This window comes from Gallus gallus, unplaced genomic scaffold (genome assembly GCF_016699485.2).
Source record: "Gallus gallus isolate bGalGal1 unplaced genomic scaffold, bGalGal1.mat.broiler.GRCg7b scaffold_108, whole genome shotgun sequence".
Lineage (NCBI taxonomy): Eukaryota > Metazoa > Chordata > Aves > Galliformes > Phasianidae > Gallus > Gallus gallus.
The window spans coordinates 21,823-38,870 of NW_024096060.1; the positions used below are offsets into that span (position 1 = coordinate 21,823).

General features: G+C 49.1%; 2 long non-coding RNA genes across 4 annotated transcripts; one reads left to right on the forward strand and one right to left on the reverse strand.

Moving 5' to 3' along the window:
• LOC107049782 lies at window positions 1-9,696 on the forward strand. Of its 3 annotated transcripts, XR_005843595.2 has the most exons (6): window positions 112-130; window positions 1,081-1,152; window positions 4,358-4,680; window positions 7,147-8,490; window positions 8,892-9,027; window positions 9,204-9,696. It is a non-coding gene; the product is annotated as an uncharacterized LOC107049782 (long non-coding RNA). The 3 variants fall into 3 exon arrangements; XR_005843593.2 differs by having other exon boundaries at window positions 1-130; window positions 7,147-9,027; XR_005843594.2 differs by having other exon boundaries at window positions 116-130; window positions 1,081-1,200; window positions 7,147-9,027.
• A 2,353-nt stretch (window positions 9,697-12,049) lies between these two features.
• On the reverse strand, window positions 12,050-15,722 carry LOC121108950. The gene is made up of 3 exons (XR_005843597.2): window positions 15,561-15,722; window positions 14,322-14,399; window positions 12,050-12,340 (listed from the first exon to the last, which is right to left on the reverse strand). It is a non-coding gene; the product is annotated as an uncharacterized LOC121108950 (long non-coding RNA).
• Window positions 15,723-17,048: the final 1,326 nt, after the last annotated feature.

A 17,048-nucleotide genomic window follows, 5' to 3' on the forward strand; every position in this document is an offset into this window, starting at 1 on the left:
CTTCCTAGGGCCTGGGAACAGATGGCAACACTCTGATCAGAGTGGTGGTGTTCCGCCTCAAGATAGATATACTGGATATCGGAAGAGAGCTCCTGACTATGTATGGGAAGTCTCTCTCTCCTTCATTAAGGTAAACTTGTTGATCTTAGACACAAAAAGTGGGATTTGCTGTGTGCTTTTAGGGGATGATCCCCCCTTGACACCTGTTGGGTATTTTAGAGTGGCTGAGATTAGGCAGACATTACAAAGACATACTGAAAATGTTCCTGAATCTTCTAAATTGTCTAGAAGAATACAGCACTGCAAAAGAATTCTGTGTCTTAGAAAATTCTGCTTCAGTAAACTTAAAAATTATTCCCTTACAGTAGTGTCCTTTTTTTTCTTCTTCTCTTCTCAATTCTGTTCTGCTCTGTCAAGTCACTGCTGCTCAGCTGGACCTTCTCTTCTACTCATCTTTCTCACTTCTCTCTCTCACTCCCTCTCTACTCTCTGCATCCTCTCTCTCCTTCTTCTCTGCATTCTGCCCTGTACCCTCTTTCTCTTCGCCCTTCCTCTCTTCTCGTCTTCCTCTCTTCTTGTTCTCTCTCGCTCTCTCCTCCTCCTCTCTATCTCTCTCTTCTATGTCATCTCTCTCTCACGTTGTATCCTCTCTTTCAGACCTCTCGCCCCTCTCTTCTTATCCCCCTCTATCACTTCTTCTGTTTCTTTTCTCTCGTCTCTTCCTCTCTTCTACTTTCTGTTTTTCTGCACTCTTCTCCTCTTTCTCTGCACCATTCCTTCCCTTCTTCCTGCATCTGCCCTTCTCTTCTGCTGTTCTCTGTTCTCCTCGCTCTCTCTTTCTTTCCCTTGCCATTTTTAGATCAGCTCTCCTTACGCGTATCCTCTCTTCCGTTTTGCCCTCTTTCTTCCCCCCTCTCATTCATCACTCTTCTGTTCTTCCCCTTACAAGCTCCTCTTCTTTTTTCTTTGTTCTGCTCGATCTTTCTCTCCTCTCCTTTCTCTCCTCTTTATTGTCCCTGCTCCTCTCTCTGTCCCCCACTTTTCTTCTTTCTTCTCATTTATTCACCTTTGTATTCCCAGGGAGACTGCTCAGGAGACTACAGGAACGTTCTGCTGAAGCTCTGTGGCAGTGAGGATTGAAGGATTCCTGGGGTATGTCCCGCGTTATGGGAAGGAGGGGATCATAAGGATTTCTCTCAGGTTTTTGTTTGTTTGTTTGTTTGTTTGTTTCTCTCATTAATTGCTATGAGTAGTGATTTTGATTAATTAATTCTCTGGGTGGGTAATGGCAGTTCCGTTTTACCCTAGTAAAAAAAAGCCTTGTTTTACTAGCTTTAACCAAATCTATTTTGGCTTTGTTATTTCCTTGCAAGCTGTCCTTCTCTTCTGCATTTACCAGTAAATCCTGTCAAATGAAGCAAATTTGGATGCAGAATGTAGGAATTTGCAGAGGGAGGAATTAACTTTGTCATTATATGGAGAGAATGCAGCCTGGCTTCAGCTTTTGGAAGATAATGAAACCCCTCCAAAAGAACCCATCTAAAGTACAAATCAGTGTTGATGTCATAGTGGTCTTTTCCAACCTAGATGATTCTAGGGTCACCAAATCCAACCCCAACCCATTCCCACCATGCCCACTAACCATGTCCATCAGTGCCGCACCTCCATGGTCCTTGCAAAGCTCTAACTTGACAACTTGCTCTCTGAGTGTGGAGCACAAACAGCCGTGCTGCACTTCGTGTGTATGTTGCCTGTAGGTCTGGAGTTGGGAAAGCTGCCCCAGTGACTGCAGAAGGAACTTCAGCTGCGTTATCATAGAATCGTAGAATGGCCTGGGTTGAAAAGGACCACAATGCTCATCCAGTTCCAACCCCCCTGTTATGTGCAGGGTCGCCAACCAGCAGACCAGGCTGCCCAGAGCCACATCCAGCCTGGCCTTGAATGCCTCCAGGGATGGGGCATCCACAACCTCCTTGGGCAACCTGTTCCAGTGTGTCACCACCCTCTGGGTGAAAAACTTCTTCCTGATATCCAACCTAAACCTCGCCTGTCTCAGTTTAAAACCATTCCCCCTTGTCCTATCACTATCCACCCTTGTAAACAGCTGCTCCCCCCCTGTTTGTATGCTCGCTTCAAGTACTGGAAGGCCACAATGAGGTCTCCCCGGAGCCATCTCTTCTCCAAACTAAGTAAGCCTAGTTCCCTCAACTTTTCTTCATAAGAGAGGTGCTCCAGCCCTCTGATCATCTCAGTGGCCCTCCTCTGGACCCGCTCCAAGAGCTCCACATCCTTCCTGTGCTGGGGGCCCCAGGCCTGGGTCTCAGTACTTCCAGATGGGGCCTCACAAGAGCTGAGTAGAGGGGCACAATCACCTCCCTCTCCCTGCTGGCCACCCCTTTTTTAATGCAGCCCAGAACACAGTTCCACCGTTACAGTGGGACAGAAACCACTCCCCACACCCTCACCTAGAGGCTTGTGGTCCTGGCGGATGTGGGAAGCCTGACCACCCGTGAAGACTGAGGCAAAGCGCTCATTGAGTACCTCAGCTTTTTCTATGTCTGGGGAAGCCAGCTCCCCATTGCCTTTCATCAGAGGGGGAGCACTTTCCTTGGCCTGTCTCTTCCTGCCTATGTACCTGTAGAACCCCTTCTTGTTATCTTTCACATCCCTTGACAAGTTCAGCTCCATCTGCTCCTTGGCTTTCGTAATCCTGTCTCTACACACACGGACAACAGCCCTGTATTCCTCCCAGGATACACAACCCTGCTTCCACCTTCTGTACAGTTCCCCCTTTTCTCTCAGTTTAAGCTGCAGGTCCTTACACAGCCACGACCGTCACCTGCCTCCCCTGCTTGACTTCTGCTGGATGATGGAGAGCCATTGTGCTCTCAGAAGGGTGTCCTTCAAGAGCTGCCAGCTCTGTTCTGTACCCATGCCCTTAAGGACCGTTTCCCAGCGGGTCCCATCCAGCAGTTCCTTGAGCAGCCGGAAGTTTGCTCTCCTAAAGCACAGGGTCCTAGCTCTGCTTTTTGCCAGGCCCCGCATTCTTCACGATCACAAATTCTACCAAGGCCTGGTCACTGCAGCCCAGGCTGCCTCCAGTCTTAACCTCTCTAATGCTCTCCTCTTCATTAATGAGCACCCAGTCCAGTAAGGCTTCACCTCGGGTTGGTCCATCTATTACCCGGGCCCAGGAAGCTGTCCTCAACAGACTCCAGGAATCTCCCAGATTGTCTGCCACCCGCCATGCCACTATCCCAGCAGATATCTGGGTGGTTTGAAATCCCCCATCAGGACAAGAGCCCGCGAGCGCGACACCTCCTGCAGCTGAAGCAAGAAGGCCTTGTCCACAGCCTCCTCCTGATCTGATGGCCTGTAGCAGACCCCAGCCACTAGATGCCCTTTGCTGGACCGATCCTTGATTTTCACCCACAAGCTCTCGACCTGATCGTGGCTGTTCCTCAGACACAGTTCTTCACATCTATCCACTTCCTAACATAGAGAGCAACTCCGGTCACCCCTCATACCCTGTCTATCCCTTCTGACAAGCCTGTAGTCCTCAATCAGGAGATTCCAATTGTGGGATTCATCCCACCATGTTTCCATGATAGCAATTAGATCATACTTTCCCAATTGCACCACGGCTTCTAGCTCCTCCTGTTTATTTCCCATGCTGTGTGCATTGGTATAGAGGCACTTCAGCTTGGCTATTGGCCTCATTGCCTTATCAGAGGAGCCCTCCCTAAAACCTCCAGGGCAAGACTGGGCTTTTCCCTTACCACCATCCCAAGGTGAAAGCATTCCTGTGGTCTTCTCTGTCACCCAGTACATCCCCTTCCCCCACCATCTCTAGTTTAAAGCCCTGCTAACCAGCCCAGCCAACTTGTTCCCAAGAATATTTGTAGCCCTTCTAGTCAGTCAGCTCCCATTCGCTGTCAGCATTCCCCCTTTCTCAAGGCTGCGTCCCAAGCCTGGTTACAGGTCATAGTCTTGGTCTGTCTGCCTTGACTGGTGGGAGTGTAAATTTGTGTGTCAAGCCTTTGCTCTCAATTAATTGCTGCCATTGGAACGGCACCTATTAAAGCAGGACCTGTCCATAAAGCGTGTGGTCAGCACTGCCTGATGCCTCATCCTAAGCTGCCTTGTTATGGGGTCACATACCAAATGTGCCAGCACCGTCTGCTGGGACTCCTGGATAACACTGCTGTTAGAAACTCTGCTTTTGGTTGGTGCCTTTGTGTGATGTGAAATTCCCTACCAACCTCTGAAATAGAGCTTTCTCCTAAGCCCTACGCTCCTGTCTGCTAAGCTGTGCATTCTTATCACTGCAGAGTGTGGTTCTTGTTTGCTTTTGCAGGTGTTTGTAACTGTTGGTGAATAACGCTCTGAAGGCATCACAGACTGCCTGCTTGTCTCTGCAGTGCTCGGGGCTGTTCTGAGCTGCAGGCTCGCTGCAGCCCCGTGGCATAGCCTTGCATCTGGTGACGGACTGAAGCTGGAGAATCCTGGCAGCAGAGGACGCTCCTGTCCCACAGAAGGGCTCACAGCTCCACCGCAGCTCCACCGACCTCAGTGCTGGTGAGGAGGCTGAGATGCCTCCAAGTGATGAATGCAGTCCACCCAACCTTACACCTCGTGTGGTTCACTGTGCGAGGCGACCAGGAAGAAAGGTGGGCACAGGTAATACTGCATCAAAAGCAACTGCAGAGCTCTCAGGCTGGTAGTCCAGGGTGTGGGGGCCCAGGTGGTGCTGTGGGACAGGTGTGAAAGGAGGGCACTGGTGGTGCGTGCCAGTCCTTGGCTGCAGGACTGGTGCTGGTGGCAGGGCCTTGGGTTTGTGTCTGCAGGACCTATTTGCAGATTGGTGTCTGCTTGGAAGGGATGGGACCCACCTCCCTAAGGGAGGTGAGGATATTTTCACCAGTAGGATGGCAGCTTCACAAGGGAGGCTTTAACCTAAGAATGGTGAGGGCTTTTGATCACAGGGATGGGGTGATGTGAGGGAGAGGGACCAGAAAATCAGCACTTGCAGGGTTGCAAGGAAATGCCTGAAGGCACTGCTATGGGGAGATCCCCCAAAGCTCCAGAGGAGGTTGTGGTGGGTAACGGGGGGAGGCTGCTTGGATTTGTGCAGAGGGAGAGCTGGAGAGAGAAATAGATGGACAGAGGGATCAACAGAGGAGAGAACTGTTGGTTGGATGGATGGATGGATGGATGGATGGATGGACGGACGGACGGACGGATGGATGGATGGATGGATGGATGGATGGAAAAACGGATTGAAGGATCATTGGATGGACGGAACGATTGTTGGATGAAAGGGTGGATGTAAATACAGGTGGTGTGAGAGATCAACAGGAAAATATGATTTCTGCCTCAAAGACCAGTGTGCCCCCAGGCCCCACTCCCTCCATGGGGACCAGTGGGGGTGGCCCTGGGGGTACAGAACCCACGTCCCATTGGCTGGAGCCACTCTCTTGGCTGCTACAGAACCCAGAACCTTTGGAGGAGGCTCAGTTCCATGGCTCTGGCATGGGGAGTGCTGGATCCCTGGATCCTCTGTCCATTTGGGATGGGGTGATGGGGTCTGTGGTGCAGGATGGATCTTGGGTATGGTGGTCTGTTGCCCCCTTTTAGTGGGATGTGGGGTGAGAGAAGTCCTTGCCGTATGGGTCCCCTTCTTACAGGAGGGATTGGGCTCTATGGAGTAGAATGGGTCAGTGAGGTCCGTTGCCCACCTACCAGGTTTACGGGGTCCAGTGGGGCAGGGAGGGGTCCCAAACCCCTCAGTTGGATGCCCTGTTTAAGGTGGGAAGGAAGATAATGAGGTAAAGCGGGGCAGAGGGAGGGCCCCCTCCTTGCCCCTCCCCTTCATTGCTGTGATGTCAGTGGGGTAACAGCAGTTCTCAGGGTAACTGTCCCAACCCCAAACCATCCTAGACTCCTCTCTGATCAGCTGTGAAGATGGTGCCTTGTGGCCTTGTTCCCATCTGGGATGGATCGTTCTACAATGCTGTGTGTCCCATTGGGCCAAAGTACTTACTGGTTTGGTGCTGAAATCCAACTCCATCCCTCACCAGCTGTATTCCCAAGGAATCCTCCTTCCCCATCCTCCCCAAGCTCCCAACTTCTATCTCCAACTGATGTGCAGAAATCAAACTCTATAACCACAGAGTAGTTATAAAGCAGGTATGTTTAATCAGCGCTGCACACACGCTGGATGCAGAGGGGGTATTCCCACCTAGCCTGCATACCGGAGGGCAAGCAAGGCACATACTTAAAGAACAAGCTGCTTACATATGCATTAGGATAAGGATAGGATAAGGGGGAATATGTGGAGTCATTCATGCATCTACTTACAAGGTGGGTCATCCCATTATGTGCTCCAAATACAAGGTTGAATTTTGGTCCTAAAATAATAGTGCTGTTAGCAGCAGCTTCCTCACCTGCCCCTAAGCAAATGGGCTCCCTCTGACCGCTTTTATGTTTGTGCTGAGCAGGTCAATTTAGTGACGGGACCCCAAAGCATGGTACGTCCATCCCTGCCTTTGGTAGTCATGTGCAGATCCAGCAGTCAGAGAAGTTTGAAGTCTTAGCACAGTTACTAATTACACTGTAAAAGGAGCTCTCTTCCCAGGCCAGAACACCTCCCGCGTCCATTGAGATAAAGCAAATTAGTAACCAGCTCATCTTGTCTCGATGAGTTTAACTTTTGACGGTGCACTTTCCTTGGCAGACCAAGTAGTTCCCCGGCATCTTGGAATAACCTCCTGCAACAATACTTACCTCACATGCCTTATTAGTCCTACGAGGGAATGCCTCCAGCCACCCTAAAAAGCTATCAGGACCAACATACAGCAATATGCCCCCCCGCCCCCCCGCCTTTTCTTGGGAGTTCTGAGAAATCAATTTGCCATTGTTGCCCTGGCAGGTTCCCTTTCCCAGTAGGCCCACTTGTACCCTGTTCCTGGTACTAGGATTGTACTTGGTAGTCTCTGTTCCCGCAGTATGTTTTCTTATCTTCCTTAGAACCAATTTCCATACAATACTAACGGGCACAACAATGTGTCCATCTGGGCGTGAACCCATCTGTCAAGCTTGCTCTCTTCCCTTCTAAACCACTAATTAGATTCCTATCCTCCGTAGGATATTTTACAGGTTCTGACTCAGGTTCCGAGATTTTAAGTTTACCGTCTGGAATTAAAGCCTTCTTCAACTGCCTGTTCTGCCACCTGATCCGCCATCTTATCTCCAGTTTCCCGTACAGTGCTACCTTTCTGATGTCCTTTACAGAGTATAATAGCCATGCTCTTTGGTAGGCGTACATCATACTGAATGTTTTCCTTGTGTGTGAGCAATCCTTGCTCTTTCCAGATGGCACTATGAGCGTGTTCCACCCCAAAAGCATGTTTAGCATCTGACCATGTATTTAAGGCTCTTGTCAAGGCAGTTATTGCAGCCTTCTGAGCCAAGTCCCCACAGGCAATGGTTGTTCGATTACCTGGTCAGTAGCAGTTACTGCATATCCTGCCTTACGGTTGCCTTGTCTCACAACACTGCTTCTGTCGGATGAACCCAGGAATCCTCAGCACTGTCCAATGGTTCCTCCTGTAGGTCTGGCCGACTGGCACAGTCAGTCTCCAAGCAGTCGCACGCTGCCGGTTTGGAGGTAGCTCTGTGTTGGTGTTAGAAGCATGGAATGGCCTGGGTTGAGAAGGACCTCAAAGATCGTCCAGTTCCAACCCCCTGCTATGTGCAGGGTCACCAACCGACGGACCAGGCTGCCCAGAGCCTTGTCTTGAAGAAGATTGGTTTTTAGGAGAACAAAAACTTTGGATCACCTTTCAAATACAGAGAAAAAAATAACGCTGTATTATTTTTTTGTTTTATTTTCCTGTTGTTATGATCAGGTAAAGAGACAGACATATCACATCTCAGAAATGGCTTTACTTCAGTGGCCTTAAATGGTCCCTCTGTGATCATTATTTTCTTATTGAATCGCTGTCAGACACAGCTGGTGGATTTTTGGACGTGCAGTTTGGAGTTCCTGGCTAAAATGAACCACATGAATACGGATTACGGATATTCTTATCTCAGCACGCTTTTGAGATGGAGCATTCAAATTACAAGACCTTCAGTCTGCTGTTTTAATCTGACCCAGAAGGAAAACTTCACTACAGTTCGTTTCCTTGATTCCCGTGCAATTTATTTTGGAACTGAAGCTCAATCGGATTTAAACAACTTTTTGAAAGTCTGTAATGAAAGTTGCATTTTTGCTTACACGTAGCCGCTTTGACCCACGGTGAATGGAAGTCATAAAGCAGGGTATAAGGGAGTTTCTAAATTGCCTGTTGTTGAGGCCATTGAAGGCAACAGGAGAGTCCAGAATGTGACCTTTGAGAGCAAATTTGCCTCTGCTTCTTACTGAATTTTGTGTTGCGTTTTTCTGTATATATATTTTTTGACTCAGAAATACAAATTATAATGAAGGTGAGGCACTTCACAATACATTTGGCTTCAGCATTGCTGAATATACATTTGTATATGTATATATATATGTATATATATATGTATATATATATGTATGTATATATGTATATATGCATTGTACAGCAAAACATTTCAGAATCTGCAGAACGTTGCTAATAACTGCAGTGGAACAGGGAGGAATAGTGAAAACAGATTTCTGCTTTGAATGCTTTCAAATTTAATAATTAATGCATTTTATTTTTACTTGTATAGGATTATCATGAACTCTAGATAGGTAGTTACATTTGAAAATGCTAAGTGAGATAGCAAAACTGAATCATAAACACAGGAAACAGATTCTGCACTCATTTGCTTGCATTTCTGTCCTGCTGGCATGCTCTTTGTACTTTCTACCATTTCAGAATCACAGGAGCTAAAATAGTCTGTGAAAGAAGAGTCCAAATCCTTGCCTTTGGAAGGCCCAGCTCGTTACCCAACTCCTGAGCAAAGAAAAAGAAGAATAAAGGCTTCAGTCACCACACATACTCACACTGGGAGGTGGGAGTGGGAGGGAGGTGGGAGGTGAAAGGAGGATGGGAGAAGAGGACGGATGGACAACGTGGAAGTAGAGAGGGATGGATAGGGGGAGGGATGGAGAAACGAGGAAGGAGGGAGGGACACGCACCGGGCCACGTGCTTGGCTCACAAAGGTGACACCATCCTCCTTGTTGCAGACTTCAGCCTCAGCGTGACTGTCAGCCCTGTGGACACGCTGGCTGTCACTGTGCCCACCGTCTGCCACAACATCACCTGCAGCCTCTGTGGAACTTCAATGGCCGTCTCCACACCGACCGCCTCATCCAGAGCAGCACTGCCACGGGTCACCGCCTCAGTCCCGGTCCCAGGTGTCCCCTGTGCCGGCAATCCCCCAGCAGTGAGTGAGTGGGCAGTGGACACAACCTGGGCTTCTCGCCGGGCCCTGCACGGGTGGTGGCAGTGTTCCAGGGGCACCGCCTCCGGCCCCACCCATCCCTCTCCAAAAACGAGCTGATGCTGTTCTCCTGGTTTGAGCGGCTGTGTACGGACTGTGCGACTGCCCGGAGGGGAACCTTCCAACCTACTGCCTGAACTGAACTGAACTGAACTTCGGTGTCACGAGCACGGCTGCAGATATGCAGTAACCGGACTGAAACTGCAACTATCGGAAGACCCACATGCAGAACAACCGTACAGTGCACAGAATTCAGTGCACTTCATCACTGCAGTGATGAAGGAACTCGGCAACGGGGCCGCTGTTGTGTTTTGGTAACAGTGAGGAGGCACCAGCAACGAGCTGTGGATTGGCTGCCCCCCCTGCGCTGCACTGTGCATTCACGCGCTGGCCACGCGTAGAGTGCGTGATCCGGCTCAGGGCATACAGACATGTCAGGAGGGCAGCAGGGTGAGGTAACTCAGGCAGAGGACACCGCTGCCTCCATGGGGATGCCCGCAAGGCCCTGAGCAACCAGTCCCTCCCCTTACAGCCAATCCGAGCTGTGCTGGCTGATGGTCCTTTTGGGACCTCTTGGCGGATCGGTAGCTGTGCACTGCAGTGCTTAAACGCTCGCTTTGGCCGACTGTGTGTGTGAGCGTGTGTTCTGTGCAGTGCCTCATCCCCGCGTCCCAACACCCCGACGCAGCGGTGCTCCGTGCCGTCCTGCAGGCTGCTGTGCAGCGCGCAGTGCTGCAGAGCTGTACTTCCCGGCCCTGTGCTCTCCAGCAGTCTCGTGTGAGTTCTGCCTCCCCCAGAAAACTCTTCTGGGGCAGTGCTGGTGCACCCCTGTGCACGCACACGCGTGTGAAAAAGCAAGCACTGACATGCACACACCCCTGTACGTGCACACGCACGTGTATCCACACACCTGCACACACCCACAGGCAAACACGTGCACACATGTGCAAGAACACCTTTGCTGACATCCATGAGCACACATACATCTACATGCATGTACACACGTGTGCAAAATGACACATCCATGTTCAAGCACAGCGATCTGTACGCACACATTTCAAGCCTACCTTGCACACACATGCACATCCTTTGCACTCCTGTGTGCAAACAGCCACATGCGTGCATGAACACGTGCGGTTCAACCCTATGGCGTATTTGTGGTCAAGCTGTGCGACCCTAGCCCTTGCACAAACCCATGTGCAGACATTGCAACCGCATCCCTCTGCACATAGCTGTGCAAGCCCATATTTGCACACACATATGAACACACACCCACATGGGCCACCTTTGCAAGCTCACTCGCAAACAGCACCTTGCATGCCTCCATTTGCATGCAGACGTGCAAGCACAGCCTTGCACACGCATATGAATGCGCATGTGTGCAGAACCATACACACAAGTGCAAAGATGTACTCCCACACGTACCTGTGCAGTCACACACATGCAAGCACATCCTTGCACACCCGTGTGCACACACCATCCGTACGCATGCAAAGGTATGCAAAACCATGCAGCCATGTGCAAAGACCCCGATGCTCCTAACCATGATTATGCAGACATACATGTAAATGCAGACACGTGTGCAACGCAACCCTTTTGCACACTCACATGCAAATACCATCCTGGAAACATCTAGCTGCGTGTGCACGTGTGCAGCCCCACCTCTTTGCACACCCCTGAGCACGCACACATGCAAGTCCCTCCTTGCACACAAACACGTGCATGCACACACTTGTGTAACCCCATCCATTTGCATAGCACTGTGCACACGTACATGTATGCAACCTTCTGTCTACCTCCATGCACAGACACCCATGTGCACCAGCCAGACCCCTTTGCGCACCCTCGTTTGCTTTCACAAGCATATGCAACCCCATTCCTTTGCACATGCATGGGCAAATATCTTGAAGAAGACATCCGATTACACATGCACGTGTGCAACCCCACACTTTTGAGCTCCCCTGGCAAACACACCACATGTGCCACCTTGTTCACACACTTCCCACATGCTCATACGCACCTGCGCACTCCCACCCCTTTGCACAACAGTGCACACACACGTCTAAATCGACCCTTGCACACACCCACGTGCACGCACCACACCTGCAAGCCCGTCCTTGCCCAAAACCACTTCTATGCACACACTTGTGCATCCCCACCCTTTGCACACCCCTGCGTACAGGCACGTGTGCAACCCTTCCTTGCACTCACGACTTGCGTGCACAAACCTGTACCACCCCGCCCTTGCGCACTCACCCACATGTGCAACCCCAACACTTTGCACAGCCCTGTGAATGCACGCACCTGCGCAACCCCACCAGTTTGTTAACCCTTGCACACACACGTGTGCAACTCCATCCTTACACTCTCCATGTGCTTACTCACAGCTGTGTAACCCCTCCCCTTGTGCACCCACGTGTACACAAAACATGTGCAAACCCCACCCTTGCGCACACCCACACACACACACACACACACACGTGCCTGCCTGCCTTGGCTGGCTGTCTGTCTGTCTGTCCCAGGGTACGTTTGGATCCGACAGTCAGGATGCCTCAGGAGCAGAGGCAAGAAAACCACGCACCCAGAGCAGAACACAGAGGTAGGAATTTTATTCAACAGCCTCACACGGACACACAAACAAACACCTATTGTAGACAACCCCGTGAGAGACAGCAAACTGCCCAAAGGAAAGAAAGGACCACAGCAGCAGTGGATGCGATGGGCAATGCCAGCACAACGGCCCCTGCTGCAAAGGGCACGTTTCCTCTCTCCTGCTTTGATTCTCCCCAGGGTCTGCAGCGTTTGTTCCACTGAACGCCGTCCCCTCTCGTCCACTGTGTCATACAAAGCCAAAGTGGAACACCTGCAAGCAAAACAAATCTTTGCACAAACAAGATGAACAACCAGGTCAGCTCTCTCCACAAAACAAGCTCTCCATGGCTACAGCTAAAATATCAATTCCCCTAAAAATGGCAAAATTCTTTCTTCCATCCCAGGATCAGTGATCAGTCAGAGGCATGCACACACTCCTACAGAGTAAAATTTCAGATTTGCGTTCATGAAATATGTTGCAATCCATTATGTATAATTATTAGCATTATTTGGCTCATTTCATTCCTCATTTCACAATTTTTTTTTGTTATTTTTAAAAAACACTTCCAATCCCTAACCTCCTCCGCCCTTTGCCTTCCTCCACAGAGATGCTTGCTTCTGGCCAGCACCCCTGCCCGGTGCCTAGCCCACACACCTCATCTCTTGGGGAGATAGCAAGGTGGCCTGTAGCTACCCACACCTCCTCGCCGGGCATGGCTTCTCAGCTTTGCTTCAAGCCCAGAACCCAAAGGAGCTCCTCTTACCTTTTGGCCCACGTTCTTCTCCTCCCGCGCAGCTCCTGTGGCAAGCAGGGGCACAGCTCTGGACAGATTCCTCCATTCCTGCAAGGTTGCTTTTTGTCATTCTTTGCCTTCTTTTGCTTTGCTCTCTTTTGCTGTGCTATGCCTAGCTTTCCTACTTGCTTGCTCTGTATTTACATGCATTGCTTTTTACTTGTTATTCTCTTTTTTCCTCTGTTTCATTATTTTCCCTTCAACCCTCCCCTTCCCTCACCCTACCTCCAATTTTTCCTTCCCACCCTCTCCCCCCCCCCCCCCCGTCCACCCACGCCCCCACTTACTCACCCCCCTCTCCACCCCCCCTCCCTCCCCCCTCTTGCCGCCCTCACCCCCCTCTAGCCCCACCGCTTTCCCCACTGCTCCTCCCCCTCTCCCCCCCACTCCTTCACTTCCCCTCCCCTCCCCTCTCTTTTCTCCTTCCACTACCATTCCCCCTTGCTTTAAGGGAAACTTAACCTTTCCTGCTCTTCACTGACTTCTTGATTCTCGTGGCTTTGGCTGCTATTTTGCCTTGCTTTGCTCTGCTGTGCTATGCACTGCTTTCTCTGTATTTCTTGCCATCCACTCCTTCCTTCGAGTTATTCTTTACTTTTTGACTTGGCTTTTTTCTTCTTTTCTCTTTACCTTTCTTCTCTTGTCATTATTCGTTTTTCCTTTTGTTTTTTCTTTTTTCATCTACTATTTTTTTCTTTTCTATTTTTCTTTTTTCTTTTTTTCATATTTTTCTGTCCTCTTTTTTATTTCTATTTTCTTTTTTTCTTTTCTCTTTTATCTTTTTTCTTTTTTTATCTTTTCTCTTTTACTCTTTTTTGTTCATTTTTTCTTTTTTTCTTTTCATTTTTTCTCTTTTTCTTATTTTTCTTTTCTTTTTTCTCTTTTTTTTCATATTTTTTGTTCTTATTTTTCTTTTCTTTTTTCATCATAGGTTTGCCTTCAGCCCTCCCCTCAGCCCTTCCCTCCGCTCTGCTCTTCACCCATCCCCTCCCCATCCCCATCCCTTCTTTCTCCCTTACCCCCCCCTTTCCCCTTGCCTTTGCCTCCCATTACCTTGCCTGCCCTTCACTTACCTTCTCCTCACTTCCTGCTTCTTGATGCTCTGGGCTTTTGCTGCTACTCACGCCAAACCTCAACACTTGCCTACTCTGCTTGCTGCTCTGCCAAGTTGCTCTCTACTCTGCTCGCAGCTTCACGCCTACTGCCTGCCCTTCTCTATCCCCTTCTCGTGCCCTTCAGGCTTTTCCTCCCCTTGCTGAGCAAGGCCATGCCCGGTAGCTACCCTTGAACCTCCTCCGCCCTTTGCCTTCCTCCACAGAGATGCTTGCTTCTGGCCAGCACCCCTGCCCGGTGCCTAGCCCACACACCTCATCTCTTGGGGAGATAGCAAGGTGGCCTGTAGCTACCCACACCTCCTCCCGGGCATGGCTTCTCAGCTTTGCTTCAAGCCCAGAACCCAAAGGAGCTCCTCTTACCTTTTGGCCCACGTTCTTCTCCTCCCGCGCAGCTCCTGTGGCAAGCAGGGGCACAGCTCTGGACAGATTCCTCCATTCCTGCAAGGTTGCTTTTTGTCATTCTTTGCCTTCTTTTGCTTTGCTCTCTTTTGCTGTGCTATGCCTAGCTTTCCTACTTGCTTGCTCTGTATTTACATGCATTGCTTTTTACTTGTTATTCTCTTTTTTCCTCTGTTTCATTATTTTCCCTTCAACCCTCCCCTTCCCTCACCCTACCTCCAATTTTTCCTTCCCACCCTCTCCCCCCCCCCCCCCCCCCGTCCACCCACGCCCCCACTTACTCACCCCCCTCTCCACCCCTCCTCCCTCCCCCCTCTTGCCCCCCTCACCCCCCTCTAGCCCCACCGCTTTCCCCACTGCTCCTCCCCCTCTCCCCCCACTCCTTCACTTCCCCTCCCCTCCCCTCTCTTTTCTCCCTTCCACTACCATTCCCCCTTGCTTTAAGGGAAACTTACCTTTCCTGCTCTTCACTGACTTCTTGATTCTCGTGGCTTTGGCTGCTATTTTGCCTTGCTTTGCTCTGCTGTGCTATGCACTGCTTTCTCTCTATTTCTTGCCATCCACTCCTTCCTTCGAGTTATTCTTTACTTTTTGACTTGGCTTTTTGCTTCTTTTCTCTTTACCTTTCTTCTCTTGTCATTATTCGTTTTTCCTTTTGTTTTTTCTGTTTTCATCTACTGTTTTTTTCTTTTCTTTTTTTCTTTTTTTCATATTTTTCTGTCCTCTTTTTTATTTCTATTTTCTTTTTTTCTTTTCTCTTTTCTTTATCTTTTTTCTTTTTTTATCTTTTCTCTTTTTTCTCTTTTTTGTTCATGTTCTTTTTTTCTTTTCTCTTTTTTCTCTTTTTTTCATTTCTTTCTCTTTTACTCTTTTTTGTTCATTTTTTCTTTTTTCTTTTCTCTTTTTTCTCTCTTTTTTCATTTTTTTTCTTTTACTCTTTTTTGTTCATTTTTTTCTATTTTTCTTTTCATTTTTTCTCTTTTCTTATTTTTCTTTTCTTTTTTTCTCTTTTTTTCATATTTTTTGTTCTTATTTTTTCTTTTCTTTTTTCATCATAGGTTTGCCTTCAGCCCTCCCCTCAGCCCTTCCCTCCGCTCTGCTCTTCACCCATCCCCTCCCCATCCCCATCCCTTCTTTCTCCCTTACCCCCCCCTTTCCCCTTGCCTTTGCCTCCCATTACCTTGCCTGCCCTTCACTTACCTTCTCCTCACTTCCTGCTTCTTGATGCTCTGGGCTTTCGCTGCTACTCACAGCCAAACCTCAACACTTGCCTACTCTGCTTGCTGCTCTGCCAAGTTGCTCTCTACTCTGCTCGCAGCTTCACGCCTACTGCCTGCCCTTCTCTATCCCCTTCTCGTGCCCTTCAGGCTTTTCCTCCCTTGCTGAGCAAGGCCATGCCCGGTAGCTACCCTTGAACCTCCTCCGCCCTTTGCCTTCCTCCACAGAGATGCTTGCTTCTGGCCAGCACTCCTGCCCGGTGCCTAGCCCACACACCTCATCTCTTGGGGAGATAGCAAGGTGGCCTGTAGCTACCCACACCTCCTCCCGGGCATGGCTTCTCAGCTTTGCTTCAAGCCCAGAACCCAAAGGAGCTCCTCTTACCTTTTGGCCCACGTTCTTCTCCTCCCGCGCAGCTCCTGTGGCAAGCAGGGGCACAGCTCTGGACAGATTCCTCCATTCCTGCAAGGTTGCTTTTTGTCATTCTTTGCCTTCTTTTGCTTTGCTCTCTTTGCTGTGCTATGCCTAGCTTTCCTACTTGCTTGCTCTGTATTTACATGCATTGCTTTTTACTTGTTATTCTCTTTTTTCCTCTGTTTCATTATTTTCCCTTCAACCCTCCCCCTTCCCTCACCCTACCTCCATTTTTCCTTCCCACCCTCTCCCCCCCCCCCCCGTCCACCCACGCCCCCACTTACTCACCCCCCTCTCCACCCCTCCTCCCTCCCCCCTCTTGCCCCCCTCTAGCCCCACCGCTTTCCCCCTCTCCCCCCACTCCTTCACTTCCCTCCCCTCCCCTCTCTTTTCTCCCTTCCACTACCATTCCCCCTTGCTTTAAGGGAAACTTACCTTTCCTGCTCTTCACTGACTTCTTGATTCTCGTGGCTTTGGCTGCTATTTTGCCTTGCTTTGCTCTGCTGTGCTATGCACTGCTTTCTCTCTATTTCTTGCCATCCACTCCTTCCTTCGAGTTATTCTTTACTTTTTGACTTGGCTTTTTGCTTCTTTCTCTTTACCTTTCTTCTCTTGTCATTATTCGTTTTTCCTTTTGTTTTTTCTTTTTCATCTACTATTTTTTTCTTTTCTATTTTTCTTTTTTCTTTTTTTCATATTTTTCTGTCCTCTTTTTTATTTCTATTTTCTTTTTTTCTTTTCTCTTTTATCTTTTTTCTTTTTTTATCTTTTCTCTTTTTCTCTTTTTGTTCATGTTCTTTTTTTCTTTTCTCTTTTTTCTCTTTTTTTCATTTTTTTTCTCTTTTTACTCTTTTTTGTTCATTTTTTTCTTTGTTTCTTTCATTTTTCTCTTTTTCTTATTTTTCTTTTCTTTTTTCTCTTTTTTCATATTTTTTGTTCTTATTTTTTCTTTTCTTTTTCATCATAGGTTTGCCTTCAGCCCTCCCCTCAGCCCTTCCCTCCGCTCTGCTCTTCACCCATCCCCATCCCCATCCCCATCCCTTCTTTCTCCCTTAC